Raw genomic sequence first — 23,062 nt, 5'->3', positions numbered from 1 at the left:
CCTTTCGAGATACTCAATGATAATTATACCATGTGCATCCCAAAATACTGAAGCCATAACCTTCCCAGCTGACTGTTGTGCCTCTGGACGTTATGGGTTTGACAATAACAGCTGTGTGTCAGTCACACGACTTATTGAGTGATGTGTTATATACATGGATTGACAATACTTACGTATAAATCTTGTATTGATATTAATAAAGTAGTGTCCATTGATATTATTATTATGTGTAACGGATATAGTAAAATACCGTTAAGTCGCAGAATATAAATACTAACATACTCGTCCAAGCCTAAACTGATGACCTGTGTGTTCAGATATTGAGGTACTTCTTAAGAACGATTTGCATCAAGTTGCAAGACATTTTAAATAAGATCGACAATTGAAGCAATCCTCATGACTTCTTGGTGTCTAGTTAACTGATAATATATAATAAGTTTGCAACAGTAATAATCTTAACTAGGAAGGCTAGGAGTTTTACTAGGAAACTCAAAAAAGAAGGCTTGTTTTTTTTACTTTAAAAGGAAGATTTATCTTTTCTGTCTTCAAAAGATAAATATTTGAGTGTGACCATGAAGAGTAGTCTTACATTTAAGTCTGGCATCGACCACAAGGTTTCACACGCATTATAGGTCCTTTCTCAGGAGTAGAAAATTTATGTCGGAACATGCGTTTTGTATCTAACAATATGTTTTTTTGGATTACTTCAGTTTCATTAAACCTTTGAGTATATTTGCTTTCGTAGTATTTTGACAAAGAACTTTGGTGGAATCTATAGTTTCTTCTATTGCCATACTACAAAAATGCATTTGTTCAATCATCTCCTTTATACTACTTTAAGTGGTGATATCAACGCACTCCATGACTAACTTTCACAGATCGTCACATCCATAAGGAAGTAATGAAAACAATTTGTAGATAAAATATATTTGGAGTCCGGCACGGTAAGGGGATATAGATATCATACAAATATATCATCAAGTAGGGGACCAGTGCTTGCTCTGGATGATTACGAAATCTCTATATGCATTGGTCGAAAATATGAGATTATATTCCTAGAGTGGGAGTCCAGAGATCTTGCTCAGACCACTGACTAGTAAATTTGGCTCCTGAAACTTCAATAGTACTGGATCTAGTTTAACTTGGACGTTGATGCGAGTATTATTTTGCCACGAAGTTGACGACCATCTTCATAGCACTAGCTTGAGGTAGCGGTAAGAATACAGATTTGTTGATTTACTCATATACAGTAATGAGGAATAAATCGTAGTCTTGGACAAAGAACGACATAATCTAAGCAAATTAATACAGCATTTATGAGCTTAGCCCAGGGAATCACATGGATTGTCCTATCTACAAATTTGCTTGAGGTAATAGCAAGACAGCCATTGTGAGAGTCTCACACATCTTAATTGATCATGGACCAAATGTAAATATAAATAATTGTGTAGTACTTTATTTTTAGTGAGGAAAGGAAATATTACTTTATTTTGTTTTCAGGGAGGAACTATTACATTTTTATTATTTCAGTTTATTGGAATAACGTATGGGCTTTTTTTTTGTTTTTGCTTTTATGGTTCTATGTGGGTTGTTTTCTTCGTTATCAATATCCTCAAAAGAACAAAGTATATCGAAACTAATATTTTACTTTCTTATATTTTTTATACAAAAACCATTTAATAAACTCTTTAAATTGTATGAAAATTATATACTATATTGATATTTTTTATATTAATTTTAATTTTAAATATTTCTTAACTCATTAAGAAAAACATGTACAACTGCGAATTGTTAAAGTTTTGCACAACTTTTAGTATATAATTTATTTTGTATTTTAATTAAAAAAATCCTTTAGTAAAAATAATTTCAATTTAAACTCTACCACTGCCACGCCCAGAAGTGTATATTTACTCATAATTACACGCACAGAAGTACTTAAGGGCTAGGAGTTGGCAGTGATTTGAGGTTGAAGAGTATCTCCGACTACTGCGACTACTGAAGGCACTCGCACGTAGTCATACTGACATACAAATTTGTGTAGTTTGCTGCCTTTCGCTTTCCGGATTTGGCATTTTAAGGCCACATTTGCTCATATGGAAATGCTTTGTATTTGCACATTTTTGGTTAAATGTGGCAGATAATGTGACAAGGAAGTGGTTAAGTGTGCTTATGTGGCGTCAGAAGTGCGCTTTGCCCTGCATCAAGGGAAAATTTTACATTTGACGGTACTTTGCCATCGTTTCTTCTGTGGAAAATGTTTTTCTACTTAAAAGTTGATTCAATTATTTTTGAATTTAATTAAAGCACTTAAAAAAGCAAAGGTCTTAAACACATTAACGAAATTATATATTTAAAATTATATTAAATTTTTTTTAAAATTAATTCAAGTTTGAAATCATGAATTTTTTTTTTAGAAATTTTTAATAGGGCACATATAGATCTCATTAGATATATTTTATTATTTGAGAATATAGAATATATATTCAGAAAGTGCTAAGATTGCAGTAAAGGACACGTCGGAGATTATGTGTCAGTATATGAGTAATCAGTATAACAGAACGATGCCATATAGGTTAGACAGTCTGCATAGCTTATTGTACGTCATCTTATTTTCTTATTAACTTATACTGCTAATTGAAGAAGATCTTGAAGGGTAACCATTTGTTAAGAGAGGTAGACAAGGTTTAATTGCATACGAAAATGAGTACTAAAATACATTGAAATTTTTGTGCAATGCCGCAGATCAGAGATAGTACCTGTTACTCAAGTAGCACGTGCAGATACATGTCACAGAGATGTAACACGTATCTGTATTCTTATTAATATAGTACGGTAGGACGTATGAGATATATGTTTAAGAATGTAACAAACTTTATTTATATATATATTAACATTTCAAACGATGGTTGTTAAATTAATAAAGTCGTTTGTTTCTTCTTGGGTACGTCAAAAGTTCAACAATAAATTCAACAGCTAAACATAAAGTTGTTTTAGTTTAATTATTTAAATTAAGACTAAATTATAAAAATGAAACACTAAAAATATAATGCAGAATATATTTATCGCGACGTAAATGTTAAGTACTAATAACATTTGTGCGATAATTCAGGTCCTTATAACAATTTTTGCTATAAGGATTTAATATTTCAAAATATAAATGTGTGAAATAAATATTAAAATAAATTTGATATCATCTCAACTTATACGAAATACATACGATATTTATACTCTAATATTTTTTATGAATTTAATAAATTTTTTTTATCTTTAAAGACTTTATTTTGGTAATATATTGGGAGTATGAAAATAGGTATAAAATATTTGTTAAGTTAATTAAATTATAAAAATATTTACTGCTATACTCGTTCTAAAATTTTATATATGAATAAAACCCAATTCTATTTAACTATTTTATGTTTACTATATAAAGGAAAAGAAATATCACTAAAATGACTACCATGACGGAAGGGGGTTACTCGTTGATATTCCTGAATATAAGATTTGGTGACACGAATGATGGTATTATAGCAGGAATTCTTTTGTAGTACCGAATAAATATGCTAGAGTGACATTTTCAAGTTTCAAGTGGACACAATATAGATATTAATAAGTTTGATATTAAGGTACGTACACAAGTTAAACGGTTTATGCCATACACTCTATACGTGGCATCTCATGGCTTATCAAGCTATAGTTATAATCATAAAATAAATATTAAATCCTTATAAATTTATGCTAAATATTTCTCAAATTGATTGCAACCAGATACCTAATCACAACTGTGATTTCGAATGAAATGTCACAAAGGTTTATATTAAGCTCGAGAAGACATTGAAAATAATTACTTTGATATTACGTGTATTTCTAAGAAAAACCTCAAATTGGGATTTATCTTTCTCATGCCACACCATGGCATGGTTGACACTGATGGCTCCAAACTTGATGATTGCTTTGACAGTTACATATTCTCAAACAAATTATATATTTACATATTGATTTGAATACCAAACCATTGCAGTATTTTTCTGGTAGAAGTTTACTATGCAAAAAAATTAGTCTTGAGCAACCAGGCTTTTAATATAATCTTTTTATTTTTTCGAACATCTAAGGAGCTACCAAATCTCCAGTAAGCACTACAGCTATATTCTTAATAGTTAGATAATGGGGGACTTCGCACAACGAGTTGCTTCCGCTTTTCAGTGTCCAACTGCTTATGGAAGTACCTGATTTCAGGTATATGTAGGGTAACTGCCTTTGTTAATGGCAGCACACTCTGTGTGCTCTTTGAAATTCACAAAACAAGTGAAATATAGTATTTCACTTGTTTTGGCTGAGCTGGCTATTACACAAAATATCTACTAATTGCTTGAGGGTAGAAGAATATTATTCTCAAACACCAAAGCATACTTCGTTTAATTAAAATAAGAAGTATATCAGTGAGCGGCTTCAACTTAAACGGAACATATTCAATTCTATTATAGTACGGTGCTGATAGATCACTGTTAATTAGAGAGGCATGCAATGAGATTTGGTCTGCTTTGACATTTGTCGTGATTATATTTCAATAGAAGAAAGAAAAACTATTTTTATTCTTATGAGTCAGTGCGTGTCTTTAACAGTTAGAATATTTAATAGATTTAAAGCGTCTTTTCTCACCAACTAGATAGAGATATCATCTTTCCAAATAAAGGTGATAGTCAAGTTAATAGACTTGTCAGTGTGGTTAAGGAAAAAAAGTGTTTCATATTACATACCAGCGCTCATCTTTGGCTGGGAGAAGATTTTATATATTTGGAGTGTCTTCTCACATCTACCGGACACAGCTATTGTCCTTTAAAATCAGGAATATGGCCTAAATTTAGATTGGCTCAGTTTTTCTTAATTGGTTTATTTCTTGACAGTTTCCTTTGATGTTGTCTGCTAATTGATAAATTTTGTCTTCGTATTTGTTTTGTTGATGGACCTAGTATGACATATGAATCAAAGGTTAAGCTGTGTTATCACAACGAGTCATTATTAAAGCTGAAGTGGGATTTTGGTGTGTAAAGTCATTACTTTACATGTTTATATAAAGCTTAGTTACGTGTAAATTTTTTCAAATGCATTGGAATTAGTTATATGTTTGGTTGGGTTTATAATAAGGACATCGAAATAAGAACGCAATCATGTCAGTAGAAGTTTTCTAAAAATTCTAAATCATAAAATGTGAAATCACTCACTTAAAGAGTCATAAAATCATAAAATGGGAAATCACTCACTTAAAGACTTACCTAAAGAGACATTTCCAAAACTGGAAATTTATGGTAATGATGGGTATTTAGCAATACTCGTAGCAGCTGTATGGTTCTAAAAAAACCATACACTATGTTGTAGTTCACTAATTTTCGAAACCTCTCTACTGAAAATGTATGCTACTTCCGTTACATATCAAAAGGGAACTACTTTGGCAGTGACAAAATGAACACTGAAAACTGAACACATGGTTTTTGGAAAAAAAATGTATGTTAAGGTTTGAGTACATCTTAGTAAACATCAAAATTTATTTATCTTAAGTAAAATATATTTAAATATTCAAGAAAAAAAATTATTTTAACAATATCTATTCTAGACAACAGGTCAACAAGTTGTTTAAAGAACTTGGGTGATAACATTGTGTTAAAACTTACAGGTAAATATTAAAATATTTTTAATCTTAAAATATACAATAATATTCATTTGAGAATTTAGTAGAATATTTAAAACTATCGTACGGAATTTACGGAAGTGCTCCTCTGAGTAACGGATTTTCCTGTGTTGTGTACTGAACTAAAGTGAATATAGTTTAAGAGTACATTATTTTAAGAATTTATTTAAATTGAAAGAAAAAAACAATTTTACAATTTGCAAACAAAAAATATTTCATTTTAAAAATATGTTTTTTATTAACATATAATTTAAGAGTCCGCTAGATGAAAACATCTATTCAAATATTCGCCTTTTAATAACTCTATTCATTTTGTTTCTTTTGCGTTGCTGAACTGAAATTAAATTGCAGTTTGTCTTCGGCACGAGGACAATCATTTCTTCTCCAATGCACCAAACATGCTGAAGGAGGTTACTTTGGCTTGTAACATGTTCGGTACATGATTGCAGCTGTAAACCGAAAAAGCAGAGATACAGATATAAATGAAAATCCAGCCAACTAAAGGCTGTAGTAACCATTTCAATAGTATTCGTACTTGTCCTACATGTGCACCAAAAATGAATTTAATGTTTTCATTCATTTCAACTATTGGGCTCAACTTATTTATTGAACCTAAGAGATAAGTCACTAACGAAATCCTTGTAACAAAGTTATTTTTGTAAAACCCATAATCTATGTTCCATCCTTGCACCACCTACCATCCTTGTGCTCTATGTGCATATGTATTTTTTTCTCTAAGAACTTGAATGGAAATCTATAAATCTTGTTTAGAGGGATTAATTGGATCATACATGTAACATAATATAAATTTCAAACTTGATTTTGTCATTATTCCCTGTGTTAATGTTGTTTTTCTTAGATACAATTGTACGATTTGGCACTTAGACTTGAAATGTTGTAAAAATGTGATTCCACTTGAAAAGTGTAGAACATATGAAAATGAGAGTAACTCTAGTGCTGTGGGAAATAAATATTAAATTGATTTTAATTGAATTAAATTATATTTTTGTGCTTTAAAATTAATGTGAACCCCATTAATACTTCACAAACAATTTGATATATCAAACACTCTTCTATTAATGCTTAATTTGTATATGAATTAATAACTTTTTGATATAACAATGTTTAAATATATTAAGAAGTCATGTATACAATCAATAAGTATAAACTATTTTTATAGAAATGTATTGCATCGGGAAGTATATTGAACGTATATTGGTATTTAATATGTATGTTGATGTCTGCTGGAGCCATCAAAGGCGGCGTGTGGCTTGGAGGTGAATAATAAAGAAAACATGAAGGAAAAGATATCAGTAAACTAACTGAATAGAAACATTGTTATATTTTTTTTTTCTGGATCACTATCCCTTTTCTGGATCACTATCCCTTTTATGGATCACTATCCCTTTTATGGATCACTATCCCGGGTTTCGGCACCAATGTTTCTATTCAGTTAGTTTACTGATATCTTTTCCTTCACGTTTTCTTTATTATTCACCTCCAAGCCACACGCCGCCTTTGTTTTTGTGATTAAAGGCTACGACACAATTAAAATGACAAAATAAATAAAGGCCATAATACAATGTACCTTAATTCTAGACAAATACTATAAACCTTAATTCTAAACAATGTATATAAATATATATAAATAGCAATTGTTAAAGTTTTTATGGAACCAAGTAGTGATAAAGTCATATTCCCTATAAATTTAACAATGGCGCATATAACTATATATAAAGCAATATTTAATACCCTTAATTAAAAAATCTTGGGTTGCTAGAGGCAGAGGACCAAAGAGCTAATGCTAGTTATTATATTCTAAGAACGACTTTATACTCAAAAATCCTAACCAGAAGAAACAATGTACGAATACGAATATATAAGGGTATATTGCGAGCAGCAGCCTCATATAGAAGTAAACCATGGCAAATAAGGAAAAACAAACTGGCGACTTGCTATATTTGATAGAAAAGTTGACTTCAGGAATATAGAAAACTCCGTATAGTTATAATCATAAGCGAGCGAGAGTAATTTATAACAGATAGCAGAATAACGTATTTCAAATAAAAACATAGACTACGATAGATTGGGCACATACTCATAATCTGATTCTCGAAATAATATAACAGAAGATACTCGAAGACGAAAGTATGGGAGCATGCGTAAGAAGAATACCAAGAAGTGTATAGCGGGATGACATTAAAAACAATGTGAGTACATTGAAGGAACACAACTGAGTAATTACAGCATGAAATAGAGTTAAATGAGTAAAGATTCTGCAACTGGACTAGTTCCTCAGAGGGCTATCGCCAGAAAAAAGCAATCAAGCCGTTCGTGTGAATTAAACACGAAAATGTTATACTAAAAAAATTTATAGTCAGAACTATATCCGATATGAGAGTAGATAAGTGAGTTTGGACTATAATCTTCTGTAATTGAGCACTAAATATCGCTGGTCAAAACAATAGAACCTTAGAAATCAGGTCTAGTACTCGCAATTTGTGCCTGTATTTGTATTTTCATTATTGAGAAAACACCTAATCGGTACTGAAACTCATTATCACTGGTAAGATAAACTCCTTCTTTTTCATTGCAAAATAAAAAATTAAACTTTTTTTAAAATACCATCTGCTTTTAAAAAAAAAAAATCAAAAATGGAATGACTACATGTCTCTTTATTGACGCATTCCAAGATAATTAAGCTTGCTATGAAGCTTCACATCGCAATGAAGATTAATGCATTGATATTATTTTTGTTATTTCTTATTTTTTCTATTAAACACTTGATCAATCTGTTAACTCTCCATAACGACATGGTTGGTTCGAATATTTAACCAAAACTACAAACAACTATCGTGGAATATTACATATGAAGAGATGTTAGGTTAGGTTAGGTTACTGGGGCCGTCCGAAGACGCACTTAGATCATAAGGTCTAAGGTCTGTCACTATATCCATTTAGTACTGGCCACAAAGCCATTGACACGAGCTATGGAAATAGAATTTAGCTCTCTTAATGAATTGAAAAAGTGCGACCCTACGTAGGATAGTCTTTGTTTTGCGGTAGCAGGACACTGTAACAGAAGGTGTATTGGTAATGAAGAGGTGTTATTGACAGTAAATTTAGAAAATAATGAAGATGAATCGTAAGTCTATGAAGTTGATAACTGTCAGCACCTATACTTCTTCAGACAGGGGAACCTCGTTTGGTCTACAGTGAAAGAAGATTGTAATCTATATTTATTTTGTTGAAAACCCCCCTTTATTTAAATTGTGACAGTACGCATGTTGGCAAATCTTCGCACTGTTTCTTAAATTTTTTTGGTATATCTAAAAACTTGATGGGATGATGATTAATTTGGCCGAATAGAAAGGGAGTTGTTTATGGTTTAAAATTTTCAATTAATTTTGTATCTTTTTTTGACAAAAAAAAATATTTAGAAACGAAACATTTAATAAATTATATTTAATTTTAATTAATTAAAATTAGTGTATAAATTAAAATAACGAAAAAACTTCGAGCTCTTTTAAAATAAAGAATCCTCTATAAACAAATCCTTTTTATAAATTAATTATTTGAATAGCAAAATGTTTTGAATTTTAAGCGCTATTATTTTATTTTAAGTGATTTTAAGTAATATTATTTACAAGTTAATTCTCTCTTTCCAGTGGTAAACTCTAACTATAATGATGTAAAGGTCTAATAATAGAAGTAGATAAAAATTTTAAAGACTTGCGGTTTAGGTAAATTTTAAATTTACAAAAGTGAAGATGTAAGGATATAAGTAAACATTTTAAAGAATTACACTGTGTTTGAAATTAAATCAATTTTAAACACTCAGAAATTGTACAAGCAGACAAAAATAAATCTTAATTTAAATAAATTAGGTATCTGAAATTATTTCCAAGAAAAAATATAACTTTTTTTTAAAAAACATGTACACGTCTATATCTAAAATCTAAGAAAAATCACTGGAGCCTGTAAACATTAAAGTTCTTAACTTAATTGCCTTTGATGGCAATTGTCCTTTCGGCAATTATAGCACCCTCTTAAGGATATAATAGAAGACTGCCTTTTGCTACAATTTCAGCTTAAAGCGAGAAATTTAAGAGCCGTGCTATTAAGCAGCTTAAAGTCAAGACCACAGTTGCATCGAAACACGCAAATGGGCTCCTGGAATAATACAACAAATAATACAACAAACGGCAGAGCAGTTAAGTGGTCAAAAGTGCGAGAAGCAAAGCATGAGGACCACCGACAAATTTCGCCACTTAGCGGCAAATGGACAGACTATTAATAAATGAAGATAATAACGAAATATGACTCTGAGCAGGCATTCCGCAGTGAAAGCAGTGCGAAATAAAAAATGGTGGAAAAACAGAAAAAAAATATAAAAACATGAGTTAACATTATGGCATCTTGTTTATTGCTTAGTGCGCTGGTTGGGGTTTCCCCCTAATAACGCCACAAAAATGGCATTGCCACTTAAAACATTTTTTCTGGTTTTTGGTGCTTTGCCACTTTTTGGTTTTTTTTTATAATTGCGAAAATTGTGCTGTTGTTGTGTGTTCCTTTGGCAGTCATAAATTTATCTTAAAATTGTTATCTAATTAAGACTTCATTAAAAACAAAATTGAAATTAACTATGCGTATTATTTGTATCTTAAGAAATTTGATTTCAGCTCAAAAATGTATATACCATATATATATACTCGAATAGTACAAACCTTATTTCAGATCGATAAAAGTGAACAATTTAAGCAGTTAGTCAGAACTTAAGGACAAAACAATTCATACAATTTAATTAATTATATTAATAAATTAAATAAAAATAATTAAGAAAAAATAAATTTAATCTTAATTTAACTTTGATAAAAATGAAAAAATTTTTATAGATTTCAAAAAGGTTATAATTATCATGCGACTATTTAACTATTAAATTCATTAGTACAGTAGATATGTATCTGTCTGGCTTGGATAAACCTTGTGCACTAAGTATCATAACTCTCCTCTTTAATAACTGGAGTGAAGTTTACACAGCGGTGAAAATCTGCTCCATTTAGTAGTAAGAGGTGGTTGTAGTGGATTAAAGTCTCATACTATCGCTGCCTATGCTTTCCACCTACTGCACAAAAAACAAAAAAAAAAACGTAGATATGTATTTTAAAGATAAAGCCAAAGAAATAGAATAGAACCGCAAGAACATTTTCTTAAAAATAATAGAAAACTTAATAGAAATCTAAGCAGAGTTTTAAGATATGAAGTCTATTCAATAATAATGGATTTATTTGTATAGTCCATTATTATAGCATACAGACTGAGACTCAGACTACGAATTCGTGAATGCATTTCAACTTCAATGTACTGGAAGACTTCAGCAATAAAATCTTCTAATATGACGGCAGGTATGATGATAGCGGTATGTACAGGTTTTTAGATATTTCGAAAATGTTTCAAAAGCACGCTATTTCTTTGGCTCTATATATCTTTGCATAATGCTATGAACAGTTCTTTATATATTCTCAAAGTATTCAAAAAGCACCCTTTTCGGCTAGATGCAGCTGTTTGTACGATGTTATGAGCAGATCTTTATGTATTTTGATACTTTTTTCTTGCGACACCCAACCCGAGGTGTAAATCTGGTATCATTTTCTTTCTTGGTGGCTGTGGTTAGAGCCTATATATATGTTACGCGGGTAGATTGCCTGTATTCATATACTTTTATTTAATGTGGAGTTGCATTTTCCAACCAGGTGCAGTGACCCAAAGACTAGCAGAGGTGATAGAGAGGCCTCTCTCCTCACCAAGGAGTAAACTACATCCTACGTATACGTATACTATTGGAACTGCGGAGCTCCAATGGAGCAGTTACTGGCACATTATACTGATATATGTGTTAAGAGTATCGTGGTGTTGATCCTTCATGGCAGATAGTTATATTAAAACACCATTATTGTTTAAGATTAGGTTATTGTTGCTATCGGAATGATTGCCTGAATTGCTGCTACTACTGTTCTCATCATCGCTTGTGACATCTTCGACGCTGTCATGTTTCTTCTTTAGTGGAGGCGAGTAACATGTAATGGATGAATTGCTGGGTTCAGTTAGTATTTTAGATTCCTGCATCAACATCACGTAGTTATTTTTCGTAGTTACTTTATCACAAACAACTACGGGCAGTATGTCTAGATCCGTGGTTTCCAACCTTTTTCTGACCAAGGACCATTATGATATTTTTGTTTTTAGTAGAGAACACAAAATTTAAGAATAATAAAAGTATGATTATTTTAGTATACTTTATGCTTCTCTGATTAAATGCATAATGAATTGTATAATTGCATAAGTACATTATATAGGCTATTTGAAATATAATAACTTGAAAATTTTTTGTCTTTATTTTCTCAAAAGTGAGGTCTCAGTAGATAAACCACAAGTCATGTATTCGTGCCTGTTAAATTTGATTCCCAAACCATTTTTAATTATCTCGTGGACCACATGTGAACCACAGACTCCGGTTAGGTCTAGATGTTTAGGTCTTTTGATTGCGTTTTATGGATATTCTGTTAGACTAGCTTTAGCAGTGTGTATGCTGCTAGCGGTATGCTTACGTTTTGAGGAGTTTTGAATGTCTTCCATGGAAATCCTGTTTGTCTATATCGTTCACCCTATACTTTATAGTTATATTAAGAGAGGCCTAACAGCCAAAAGCCAACTTAAATGTAATTTAAGCAATCTCTTTAAAGCAATCTGTTTGACAGCATAAATATATTCTCTCTCAAATTATAAACCGCTGCAAGAGAAGCTGTTGTAAATCAGTAACACCAGCAGAAATTCTATTTACCGAATTATTTTATATTATTTTAAACTCCCGCAATCAGAAGCCATCCTTACAAAAACATGAGATTTGCATAATTTTCTTCTATTATTCATCAGTTATGAATCCGCAAGAGCGTGTTAGGCATGTGGAAAAACTGTATCTGCGGAAAAGTGCTATGCTCTCAAAGTCTCAAAATATTTAACAAACTGTCAGATGCTCTTATGCGTTTTGCAATTCAAATTGTTTGAGCAGAATTATTTCCCGACACTACTCCTGACATCAGCTGCATTGAAATGTCATAAAAATTATATACATCCTGCCATCTAAAGTTTCCTTCTTTTTGGGCTCTTATTTGAGAGTCGCACATGCAAATGCATGCGGCAAATTCGTTTGCTGCTTCAAATGCCGTCACTTTTTTGTTGCGTTCTTTGCGTTTTTTGCGTTTTTTGCGATTTTAGCGATTTTTGGGATTTTGTTTTTATTTTTTTCAGTTACTTTTCCAGCAGTTAAAAGTTTTTCTTTTCGAATTTTTTTCATTTCCATGACATTTTTATGAAAATTTATTTGTTTCACGTGCGACCAATTTCACATTCAGCATGAATGTTTTTCTCTTATTTTGCGATTTTAGTTTTTTAGAAGCGAGGCGACTTCATTGTTTCGTTTGCCATAGAAAAATCTTTTCTTTGTTGCTGTTTTGATTTAAATTTTTTCTGTTCCGAGCTTTGTGGCAGCGTTTGTGTGCCGCCAAAGAAACCAAATCTCGTTCGGAATACTTGCGTCACGTTGTAACTTGATTTATCTGCTGATTGCGGTTTTATTGGACTCTATGCAGTGAGTCTCAGGTATGCTTAGCCATTTAAAACAGATGTTGTCCTTGCACTAGACCCGAGCCAGCTGAATGCAAAATACTTCTATGTTGCTGCCACTGCGTATTGCTGAGTCTATGTTTATGCTTGCCGTCATTATTGTTACTGTAACCTTTGTCGTTGGTTCGGATTTGTGGTATTCATGCCTTTTAACGAGCTTTTGCTGATGTTGCTCAAATTTCGCAGGAATAAGATTTTGCCTCGCAAACTGTTTTACTGCGTTTCCGTTTTCTGCATACGTATGAACGCATTAACGTTTTGCTGTAGTCAGACTTCATATGCAGCGTTACCGGGTTATTGCAGCAATTTTGTTGCAGGGATAACTACGGAAGATGCCAACCAAGAATTTTAAGTATGAGACGTATGTGTTGTTGCGGCACTAAAAGTGGCAATACGTTGGCCATTCCGCACTGTGAATATGGTTTATTTACCTGACTTTCATTTGCTTTTATTTCTTACACTTTATAAGCTTAAATGATTTGTTGTGTTTTTATTACTTCCTGACTTTTACCAAAGCTGGCAACATCACCATGCGTCATCTTTGACTTGGCATAATGTGAAGCCATAAAATTTGACGCAGTAGCAACATTTTGATTTTATTTTGTGTTGGCAAGCGATTTTTCCACAGCATTAAGATAAAATTCCACTTTATTTACATGTAAAGGTATAAGAAGTGAGCTTTCAGGAATTACCAATTGACACAATGTAGTCAACTTACGCCTACGTAGTTTACTTTAAAAATATTATTGATGAAAATATGTTGGTATGTCGGAACCCACCCTCAGAAATTCCGCATATATTTCAATACTCATTTCTAGAAGTTTTGGAAACTTACAGCAATAAGAAACAATCAAGCATTTTTTCTATGAATATTCCCAGTTCTGAGCTACAGAAGACAAAAATTTTTTAAGAAAAAACTTGTTTGATAATTAGGAAGATTGTTCCTCGGTAAGGCCCAAAAAGTTTGTAACTTTTTCTATTTTAAGGAATCTTGGGAGAAAAAATCACTAAAAATCGCTACTTGTGGACAGCGAAAAGATTATTGCTGACTGGCTACTGCAACTTACTTCAGATATTCTTACAGTCTTAGGTATAGTAATAATACTACACTTATAGTAAATATTCTGTGGAACACAATTGAGATTTCAGCAAAATAACTTCCCTTCTTAGTAGAACGGAACACTAGTTCAGATAACTTGCTTACAAGTTATCTAAAAGTTCATTATGGCTAGCGTTATCATTTTGACAAGCTGGGTCTGCTGGTAGTCTCTTTTTAGAGTGAATGAGACGACTAGGTGTCTCATCTTTGTCAATCTTTGTGACTATCCGACTTTAGTCTGGTTAAAAGTAAGCGTGCGGGGTTAGGATTCCTTATCCTCGTCCGACGTTAGAATATGCTCAGTAGTTGAAATTTTCACTTTCATTTGGAAGTAGCAGTGTCTTTTGTGCAGTAGGGGTCTATAAGCAATAAAAAAGATTTATCATAGTCACAGGGTTCCACTCTCTAGAAGCTAGTATATAGTTCATTTTCTATTATATTATTCTAACTTACAAGACATCACAACATTTATTCTCACTTCAGCAACTTCAACCTTTCCGCGTTAAAAGAATGTGCACTTAACCTCGAGGAAGATTTGAAGTGATATTTTCTGTGACTGCCCGACTGGGTTTGGAAGAGTCGATAAGTAACTCAGAAGATCCATCATCCATCATGGTTATTTTCCATTTGATTCTTCTACTTGACTAGATATAATCGGTATTCCGAATCGGTATTATAATTAAGCAAGTTAAACCTGTCTTGGTTGATAGAATGGCCAAAAAACCTGCATAACAACTTCTAGTGATGTTGTCTGGGACTGTCTGATTTGGTTTTGGCCACGAGGAAAACCATGGTTTCACAGAATTTCAACTTGTCTAGAGGAAGAACTCTAGTAATATTGTCTATGATCATCTAACTAGTAGAAGAATTCTGTAACGAAAGCTACTCTCCATGCATGTTGTAAGGAAGTTCGGATCCTCATAATAAGGTTCTTGTTTACGCCTGACATCAAAAATTCCTCTTCGGGAAACAATTTAATGTTCGTTGGGAAAACTTAGTATCTAGTGTTCGGTTAAGTTCATTTGTAAGTATATTAAGATCTTCTATGGTAGCGGTTTTATATTTTATTCCGTTCTAGTAACAAGCAAGAATAATATTGTTCACGGGAATTATTTGTAGAAATAAATAAAAAAAAATTAATAAAAGTAGAGAAATTATAATATAATTTAACTAAATTTTAAGTCTCTTCACATTTCAAGTATTTTTTAAATCAAATTTTTTAGCGTCTCTTAAGCTATGAAAAACACATTTTGTCTATTACAGATGCCGCAAGTTTTAAATTCAAAAACTGATTTTTTTCACAAAGCATAACAACCGCAACAAAATATAGCAAAACAAAAAAAAAAAATTTAAAAGGTTAACTTTGTGTTTAACTTAAACTTTTTAAAAATTCAACAAAAAGTTACGAAAATTGTGCCGGCGTTAAATGATATGTAAATTTAAACGGAAATCCAGCCGATGTTCATGGCATGCCTTGGATACCGGAAATGCTTGTAATAAGAACAGAGAAAAACTCGGAAACAATAACAACGCTAACAAGTATATTTTTTATTATTTTTGTTTTTTAAATTGTTTATATTTCGTTTTATATTTAATTTGAGAAAACTCTGCTTCGCAGTTTTAATGAATTTTCTTTAAGTGCGATGCTCTGCTGTGCATGGAAACAATAAGCCATATTGCATATTAAATTGCATTCCATTTAACTAATTGAAGTTCAATTACGACTCTTAACTTTACACCAATGAAGTGCTGCATACAAGCACTATTGTGCTGTGAAACTCAAATGGAAATGCATCACGTTTTATTAGGGGTGATTGATTTCGAAATACAATAAAAAAAATGAAATAAAAATTTTATTAATTTAAGTTAATATATATAATATAACAATAGCAATATTGTATTATAACAAATTTATTATTCACATCCTTACTAATTTTTTAATAGAAAATATTGAGAAAATAATTTCGCAAAATAATTCTCAAAATAAAATATCCACACAACAAAAGACCATCTTAATTCTTTAATTTGAAACGATAAACATCCCCATTAAAATTCAATTTTGCCGGTTTCAATCAAAAGCACACGTTCAGTTATAGTTTCTAGCTAGCTAGTTTCTAGTTTCTAGTTTTTTGGGCACAGCAACTCCATATCGAATAAAAGAAATAAATTCAGCCGATCAGTACAGCCGAAACTCTGGGCTCTGCCCACCGTAGTAACAGTTTATAGCTTCGTTCGAGTACCGGAAGTGAAACTCACTCACTATCATTAATACTCCAAATAGTATTTGATTTACTGCTGTCTCCTGGTAACAGATTTACAACTCCGTTCAGGTGAAGGAAGTAAAACTAACTCACTACCACTTACACTACATATAGTATTAGGTCTACTATAGGATTTTAGTCATCTTTTACGACAGGCATACCTCACTACTGAAATATTTTTTTTACCCCTTCATACCCCCGCCCCAATTCCTTATGGGGTACAGAAAGTGATACAATAATTTTCTGCTAAGCAGACAAAGTACCATAATGACCTCGTTATAGTTTAAAGTAATGGAGCAATGTTTTCATAGCTATTGAACATAAATACTGGAGATAGCCTAAAAAAATTATGGTACAGGATGATTTTTGTGACGACTAAAATTTTACTTGGTCTAAATTGCTTCAATTACAGAGAAACTTACTTAATACTTTGGAATGTGCACTGACAGCTCACTACTTAATAGAAAAACTGGCTTATTCTATAATGATTATTTTTATGGCAGTAATTTTGTGAAGGAGTAAGAAATATGTTACACCCTTTAAGTCATATTTAGCCCGTAGAAGACCTAAAATCTAGAGGTCTCTTCCTTTAGTGGTCTGTCAATCAAACTTACAAATTAGAAACATAGTTAAGTTTATAGACTTGCCAGAGTGGTTAAGTTTTACTTAAATTCGGGAGTTGTGACTTTTTTTCTTTTCATCGTTATTTACAACGCCGAACGTCCCAGTTTTCATAAATTTTTTTGCTGAAACTACTGGGCTGATGAGTGCATAATGCTTATCCATTGGATTGGTGAGCAAGGCTGGGGTTTCAAACTAACCTGACATAATGACGAATAAGCAATTAGCAAACTCGTGCCAAGTGTGGATGCCCTCCTATATAATATATAATTGTAGCTAGTGGATCTAATGATCGCTGTGTGTATGTAAGGACTTTCTAATATCTCACTTTTAGTGATATGCGCCATATGTTATAATAGAATGTAAAAGATATTCGGAACATATTTAGTCCACTACTATCTGCTAATGCCTTCTGCATCTAAATAAAAAACAATCTATCTATAGAACAATATTCAGTCACAACATTCATGGCTCGGTCATATCTTAAAGATATGATAATATATCTTAACGATATGACCCATCCATTTCACAGTTATCAAGTTGAGGAAAAACTAACCACATTTACTGCATGTGATGTATGAGACCAACTGAAAAAGATGTTTGGGAGAAGTGGTATGACAGTCTAAAACCCGACAATGATTAATAATGAAGGGTCTACCATGTTTAAAAGTAGTGAAGAGGCTTCATAAATAGGATCAAAATATTTTCCGGTAAAACCGATCGATTTTACTTAAAATACATTTCTCCTGAGTCAGTACAGTCTGTAGGCATTATCCAGTAGGTGTTTCTTAGTATTTATAGTATCAAAGCTGGTATTTGCAATGATCTTCGGTAATTAGGATTTGTTGGATTAATTTGAAGTTTGAACTTATTAACAGATTTCTCCATCTATCCTTATGGACTCTCAGATTAATTGATTGTCCGGTCAATTGTATTTTATTTTCTTAATTGCAGGTTTGATGCTTAACTATTACAGTTTGAATATTTTTAACGAAATTATTATAAACTGAATATAATCTGCAATTTTTTGAAAAATTTAAATTATAATAGAATGCAAAGCCAGATATGAATTTATTCTAAAAAAATGTTTATAATATGTAGTGAGAAATGGATACTCTTTTGTAATATACCCTAACGTCCATTGTTTCATTTTAGTTAAAGACTAAAGAAGACAAAACGAAAATAACAAATGAAAATAATACAAAGCACGAGTATTAAAAATCAAGTTCAAATCCTTTAAGTCGGTAAGGCAAGCAGAGGATATTAAAGCTGAGCATGATTTTCGAAATGGCAACGGAAGGTATGAAATGGAATTCAAAATGAGAAATTATTATCCTTTTTGGTTTTGGTGTACTTTTGCATTAATGTTTGAAGTCAGAAGTAATGAGTTCTACTCACACAACCGTGAATGGTAAAGAAGCATAGCGCATAAATTTTTAAAAAAGTTTAGGTTTGGTTTTTGCGCCTTCAGACTTTGTTGAAATTAAAAAAGTGCAAAATTTTTCCGAAACTTTAATGCTAAAAGTAAAGCAAAGTTGGAAAAGATACACATAATAAGGAAACCACATATTATATTGCAGCAATAAATTTTTTGTGAAAATAAAACTAAAAAATGTAATCATGTACTTCCTAATGCAAGCAATTTTATTCCTTCTTAATACTAATATATTTCGGAAATTAGCCATATATGGTTTGGGCTCCACAAGCATTCATCAACCAACTTCTTGACTTTAATCTTATTGACTTTACTTGTCTGAAGTTACTATAAGTATCTCTGCAAAATTATATTGGATTAGCTTTTAAACAGTGTTAGTCCACCAGCGTACTCATTCACTGACAGGTTGATAGATTGAAAGCCAAATACTCATATATATAGATAAGCGTACAGTAGCATCATGACTTCATTGTTATTTTACTTAGTTAGCTGACATGAGGGATAAATACTAAGGTGGTTTCAACACACGTATCGAGATAATGCGCCGCTAAACGACCCATTCCGCCGACAGCTATTGAGTAAAGCTTCCTTCTTGTGGAAAAGATCCCCGACTATTGTTGTTGTTGTTATAGCCTGCGAAGATTTGCTAATGTAGTCTCCTTGGATGGTGATAAACGGAACCAGGACATAGTCCGTTCTTAGAACCGGTAAGCCTCCTTCTTATTGAAAAGCGAGTTTTCGTCGAAGCTACTTTAAGGCAGTGCATGTGATTGAGAAAATTTAACATTCTTTTTGCATTTTTTTTAGGTGTCTCTCAGAACCAACACGATGCTTTCTTACAAAGTGAATCCAAATTTCCAGGCCAACCAAAGTTGTACCTATATCACGTGGTATCACATTTTGTCTTTGGATGTTACCAATAATATGAGTATTCTAAAGCAGTGTAGGCTGATGCCAAATTATTATTAATTTAATTTTACGCCAGACATTCTTTACTTTAACATATGAGTATTCTAATTCCTGTTCTGAAGGAAGGGCATAAAAGCTCAAATAACTAATTTTCGTAGTTAGGTATCACGAAAGCGGTACGTCTATTGAAGTTTTAATGCCATATATAAGGATAAAATTTACATCTTTGGTGGGTAGTGAAACCAATCTAACAAGATTGCTATTCATAAAGTCGTTAAAAAAATATAAATGAGAAAAAAAAAATATTTACTTTTTACTTCCTTATTGGGCAAGATATCCGATGTCGGGTTCCAGTTCTCGGTACAAAATTGTCATACAGATAACACTCACAGAGAAGATAAAGTCGGTTTCCGTTACCATTAGACGTCAGGTATTCAGTAAAAGCTCTTCAATTACAAATGGGTTTAAAGATTAATTTGATCTTCGAAGATCGATGCACAGATGTTCCAGACAGTTATACAAACTTAGAGAAATCGATGGACATCGCTAAATTAATTTGTTTTGTTAAGGTTAGTATATATGGTATATGTAAGTGTGTTATATATCTTTATATACATAATTTAGTTCTTAATGAGAGGACTAACTGTTATGAATAATCGCAATTGCTCTGAAGATTAAAAACTAGACAAAGTAGAATCAAATGTACTTTTTATAATTAACTTATTTTAAAGTAAGTACTAACTTTAACTTTAAGGAATACTTTAATTTCATATTTACTATATGTGAAAAATATATCATGTAACTGGTAATACTGAGAAGAATTTTGAAGAATTTTCCGGAAAAATCTTTATTTCTTCAAAGTTATTGCTCTTGTAGTAATATTGTTACCAATATCGGATGGTTTTACTTTCTGTTCAGGTCTATTAATATTAAGTTATAATGAAAATCACTGAAAAATTTAAGGCTCCCGTAAAAATTGTAATATTATAAATATTTGACAAATTTTTTTAGATTTATATTGCCGATGTACTAAGTTCATTTTACGCAATCCAAATCCATTACAGATGATATAAATACACGATATATAATATAAGTTAACAATTTTAATATTTTATTTTAAATTTCCGACTTTTTTTTATGGACTTGTCTGCACAAGGATGTAAGGATGTAAAGTATACAATTAGTTTGGTTCAAATTAATTTATTTCGCGTGTTTAAATTTTCATTTCGGAAAATATTCCTTTCGACCTTAAAATCCGCTCAGAGCAACATTGCAATTAAATAATTTATAAACAGTTTTCAGGTACAAAATTCGATGCCGGCAAACTTTTTCACAACTTTACACCTTTTACGTACGTCATGGAACGAAATGTTGCAAATAAACGTTTCCGGTTTCCTTGTTTTCCCTTTACTTATTTTTTTTTTAACATTCCTGTTTTGTCTGTTTCCTGTTAGAAAAAATTCAACATCGTACGTGGAAAAATTTTTATTTTGCGATAATTAATCATTGCACATATTTTGGCACTTTAACAGAGTGGAATAAAATATACAACAGCAAAAAAAAAACAAATACTAATAAATAATTTGTATTTTTATTTCTTTTTTTGAATTATTTTTAGTTGATTCGTGCTTTAATTGTTTCTACCATTCATGATTCCTTCAGATTCAGAAGTTTATATATCAACGGCAATCCTATTTCTATGTAATTGAAGTTCAAAATAAGCTAGTGTCGTATGGCAAGAAAGGAAAAATCGATCAGATATTTTAAATACCTACCAAATATTTAGAAGAAATCATAAATATAACACATTTAGAAGAACTTTTGGACCGGTTGCAGAAAAAGATGGCTACTCATTCATCAGATGCAGCCATAAATTCAGCCATTTGATCGGAGTAGACCGGAATCGGTGATAGTTAAGAAAATACTGACATGACAGGCTTCTGTTCAAATAGCAAGAATAAGACCTCATCGGAAACGATAGTCGGAATATGTACTGCGCGGTCCGCACGAGGCAAATATCAAGACAATATTGATACGCTAGGCTTTTGATAAACTATCGAGAAGAAAACTTCGAAAAATATAAATCGATGATGATTTTTCTGAAGTTTTTGAACTGCATGTGTCAGAAATTGAACTCTGTCAGTTTCCTTTTTTATAAAAGATTTAGTGTGTTTGCATACAGTTCTATCTGATACCACTATCTGTTAATATAGTTGTATGCATTTAATTTTTGGATCCTATCGATGTCTCTTACAATGAGAAAAAATTTAAAAAGTATTAAAATCGGTTGAAGTTTTTCTGAACTGGCAAATCAACTATAGATTTTCACAGTGCGTTAAATCCTGAAGGAAAACAAATTGACACACACTATTCATTTGTCGATTTTAAATTCACTTCATGCTGCTATTACTGAATTTAGTATTTCAGCAAAATTTATACGGCAATGTATGTTAAAATGACGTTGAGCGACATAATCAATTCTGCTTGAATCGAGAAGAACCAGTCCGCATCTTTGGTGGAAGCACTAAGTGTCCAATGAAATAAAGGCACTCGGTCGTGTCAACTGGCGAGCCCAATCTATTGATCGGGTTAGCTGGCGGAAAATAATGGATGCGGTCAAGGATGACTTACGCCTATAATGGCCAATAAAGTAAGAAAGTAAATAATTTAAAATGCCTATAAATAGGAAATAGGAGATAGACTATTTCCAGTCTAATAGACTAAAATCGAATCTTGTTTTTTCAATTTCCCATACCAAGTTACTCTTTTAATTCCTTAACATATAGAATAACCAGATTTTCTAATAAAAATGGCTGCTAAGGTTTCAAGATTGTGTAGCCTTCTTGAAAAATGTTTAAGTTCTGTTTTTAGGATTTGCGGATACATGTGGTTTGAGAATTTGAACTTTAGAACAATTTTTAAGAACTATATCTCACGCTCTGGAAATTTATATTGTATACATACGAGTAACATAATACTATAATAATAAAGTTTTGTACTTTAAAATGATTTTAACCAAGAAAGAAGAAATTAAAAAACTAAAATCGCTCATTATTTTTTCATTTTTCTATAAGTTTTTATATACCAGTAACCCGCCTAGTCTTCTATGGAAATAAGATGGGTATGTCACAAAAATCCCCAAAGGATGCAAAAAGTGATGGCAAGTTTCCAACCCATTTTAAAATCTGATCTAGCTACTCGTCTATGGAACTAAAGTGGGTATGTCACAATAAGCCACAAAGGATGCAGTGACGTGGTGACAAGTTCCATGGGTTATTTTAAAATCTAATCTAATCCGGTTCTATGTTAAATAAGACTGTTCAGTTTTCAATAAGAAAAATTTGTAATACCAAAAATAATTTAATTTTTGT

At 31.7% G+C, this 23,062-nt stretch overlaps 1 long non-coding RNA gene across 1 annotated transcript; it reads left to right on the top strand.

Moving 5' to 3' along the window:
• The first annotated feature begins 15,866 nt into the window (after positions 1–15,866).
• On the top strand, positions 15,867–18,533 carry LOC119673493. Its single transcript, XR_005252059.1, has 2 exons — positions 15,867–16,004; positions 18,503–18,533. It is a non-coding gene; the product is annotated as an uncharacterized LOC119673493 (long non-coding RNA).
• The last annotated feature ends 4,529 nt before the right edge of the window (positions 18,534–23,062 follow it).

This window comes from Teleopsis dalmanni, chromosome 1, assembly GCF_002237135.1.
Source record: "Teleopsis dalmanni isolate 2A chromosome 1, ASM223713v2, whole genome shotgun sequence".
In the NCBI taxonomy this organism is placed as follows: Eukaryota; Metazoa; Arthropoda; class Insecta; order Diptera; family Diopsidae; genus Teleopsis; species Teleopsis dalmanni.
The sequence above is the reverse complement of the archived record's forward strand: the minus strand, read 5'-3'. Positions and strand labels throughout refer to the sequence as shown.